Source organism: Apium graveolens, chromosome 3, assembly GCF_009905375.1.
Source record: "Apium graveolens cultivar Ventura chromosome 3, ASM990537v1, whole genome shotgun sequence".
NCBI classification, from domain to species: domain Eukaryota; kingdom Viridiplantae; phylum Streptophyta; class Magnoliopsida; order Apiales; family Apiaceae; genus Apium; species Apium graveolens.
This window is the reverse complement of record NC_133649.1, coordinates 169,775,683-169,779,477: the sequence shown is the minus strand read 5'-3', so window position 1 is coordinate 169,779,477 and position 3,795 is coordinate 169,775,683.

The following is a 3,795-nucleotide window of genomic DNA, read 5'->3' as shown; positions in this document are numbered from 1 at the left end:
ATCCGAAGATTCGGAGTCTCTCTCAGTGTATGGACCAGAAAATTCCCGATCCTCAGGGATAGGATCCAAACCTCGTATATAGGGGGGCGACCGCCCTCGTGCTTCACTTCGCCCAGCATATCCGCTTCCTCCAACCTCAGGGTGAAGGGGCATCCCATAAGGGGGGTTAGTAGTAACAACAGTTGAATATTCATACCCGACGGGTCGAGAATTCACAGGTATATGTACTTGTTGAACTTGAGGATTCGTACCTTGAATAGTCGGGGGAGTTGTCCCTTGTGGCTGAGGTTGAGTTGCCCCTGTCTGGGCTTCCCCCTGAGTAGATGCATAAGTTGAATGGGGAGGAACCTCCACGGTTGATGAAATCACCTGGGTTGTCTCTGATGGTGTTCCTTCCTCTAGAGCTCCAATTGTTCTCCGTGTTCTCGCCATGGTTGTTGTTTTTCCCACAGACGGCGCCAAATGTTATGGATAAAAAGCTAAGGTTACTACTTGCTGTATTTAATACTAAGATTCGGGAGCTCAAGGCCTTTAATGGCTGCTCTCGTACTTCGTAGCTTAATTCTGCCTTTACGAGATGCCTACGTATCTCTGTGAATTAGAGAATCAAGCCAAAAAACGTAGTTCTGATTTGTGGGGTGAGACCCCTTATACAGATGTTGGTGGTCCTTGAATTGGACTTGGTATAGGAGACTTGGTGGGCAAGTCTCATAATTAGAATGGACTTTGGAGTCCTAGATAGTAGGAAACTGATTCCTTATCCTTTTAGGTCCCCTTGAGGCTTATCTATAAGGATTTATATCCTTATCAGGACTCTTCTCAACAGCTGATTTTTCCCTTATTAATTAATTACGAAATTAATTAATAATCAGGGCTTTTGGGCCATTTTTATTCGACCAGACCTGATCTGATCCATCAGGCTTAACCTTTCTGGTCTGAATATCATACATCTTCATATTGGGCCTAGCAGCCCATTAATTATAAAATCAGGACTTATTTATCCCTATCAACCCCGGATTTGGAGGGTGTTATAGTAAATTTTAATGTAATCAAAATACATTAATTCTCGTATAAAAATATATTGATTTCAAGTCTAAGGACCATTACATCATTATCACAGTGAGAATTACTTATGACACGACATACATGTAGAATCTCATATTGTGTCTGTCCAGCACTATGTACATATACATCATCCCGTGTTTTTGACTTTGGTATCACTATACCTATGATCAATGAGATTTGATCATCAGTCAATAAACACACCAGTCTTAATGCATTATTATTGTCCCTTAATAATAATACTTGACTAGGGACCTTTAGGAATATTGATACTATTCTCATAATCTCATTTATAAGTCACGTACTTAGAGGTATAGAATTTATATCATATTCCAAGGATATTTATTAATCTAACATTTATATCGCAGTAAATTAAAAATTAATAAATTATAAAAAGAATAATACATATAACATAAATATTAATAATCCAAATATCTTAAACTAAAACATCATAGTATTGTCTCCAGGGTATAAACACTAACAATCCCCCACTTGCACTAGAGCTAATCACCCATGTATCTAATACTCATGGAACTAGTATGACCATCGTGCTTCTACTAAGACAAAGCCTTAGTCAGTGGGTCTGCAACATTATCATTACTATGCACTTTACATTTATATCTCCTTGATCATTAATCTCATTAATAAGGTGATATCACCTAAGGACATGCCTAAACAGTCTCCTTGGCTGTTTCAAAAATATCAATATATTCGGCTTCCATTATAGAAGCATCAATGTTCTTGTTGTGAACTATTCCAGCTAACATCACTTATATTTAGACAAAGCACAGAACAGACATAAACACGTAATCATCCTTGTTTGTCCAAAAATTAGATTCAGAAACTAGAATTAGTGTAACCCTTTACAACTAGTTCCCTATCTTCTTCATACACCAAACATAAATCTTTAGTCCTCTTTAAGTACTTAAGAATATTTTTGAAAATTATCCAATTACCCTCACATGGATTAGACTAGTATCTGCTCGCCATGCTCAAAGCATACGAAACATCAGGATAAATACATATCATTATACACATTATAAATCTAATTGTTAAAGCATATGGAACTTTCTCAAACGGCCGTTATAATTTAGGGGAAATTATCTTTTGAGATCACTATCCCATGAAACATCGAAACATATCATTTCTTTATCTCCTGCATCCTAAATTGATGTAATATTTTATCAATGTATGTACTTCGACTAGGTCGATTAATTATTCAATCTATCTTTATAGATCTTGATCTCTAATATACAGGTAGCATCACCTAAGTCTTTCATCGAGAAATTATTTCTCAACTAATTTTTAACAGCCTATAGAGAAGCTGTGTCATTCCATATCTGTTATATGTCATCTACATATAATACTAGGAATGTCACATGGCTCCCACTAACCTTCTTGTAAACACATGGTTCATCTTTGTTTTGAATAAAGCCAAACTCTTTGACCTTTTCATCAAAATGAATATTCACTCTCCTTGAGGCTTGCTTCAATCCAAAATAGATGGAAGCAACTTACAAATCATCTTAGGAAACTTTCGATCGACAAAACCCTTAGGTTATATCATATATACATCCTTTTCAAGGCTCACATATAAGAAAGCGATTTTGACATCCATTTGCCAAATCTCATAGTCAAAGTAACAAACTATTGCTAACAAAATCCTGATGGACTTGACCATAGCAACTGGTGAAAAAGTCTCATCATAGTCTATACCATGAATTTGTTTGAAACCTTTTGCCACTAGTCGCACCTTATAGGTCTGTATTTTACCATCCATGTCAATTTTCTTCTTGAAAACCCACTTGCACCCTATAGGTTTTACCTCTTCGAGTAGATCAACTAAAGTCAATACTTTATTTTTATACATGGATTCCATCTCGGATTTTATGGCCTCCAGCCATCTCTCGGAGTCTGGACTGTTCATAACATCTTGGTAGGTGAGAGGCTTATTATTATCCATAAGCATCATATCACCATCTTGAGTCAAAAGAAATACATAATTTCTCCCGGGCTCATGGTGAATCCTACTAGATCTATGAATAACTTGTGTTTCCTGAACATGATTACTTTCAATATTTTGATGTACATCCTGATCTTATTCCAACTCCGGTTCAATGTTATCATGTGGTTCTCGATCTTCATGGAGATGTATTGTCCTCTCACTGAAATTATTATAAAGTAGTTCTCCCTCAAGAAATACAGCGGCCCGAGCAACAAACACTTTATTCTCGGAAGGATTATAAAAACTATAACCTAGTCTGAATTGGGTATCCCACATAATAACATCTATCTAATTTTGGTCCAAACTTGTCAGAGGCTAACCATTTTACAAACACTGTAACGCCCTCCAAACCCGGGTTAGAAGTTTGGGGCTCAAAACACACACACACCACAATATATAAACCTATATATAAGGTATTATATGCATTGACCCTTCTTTACGTAACCACGGATCGGAACAGGTTTAAGTATGAAAACAGCCACCACCTTAACTTTTATTACATTGCACCAAATCCCAACTTGTTCAACTTACAACTGATAATGATGTCGTTATTACAATCTTGCATAACTCATCTACAATATAATGCTAGCTCAATCCAACTTAACCTAGAATCCTAGCTCGCACGTTGGACTGGGAATCCTCGTTATCAACAAAATTCCTTTTCAACTATTGAAAACATAAAAAGTTTTGCTAGAGTGAGCTAACTAGCTCAGCAAGTCATAATAGCG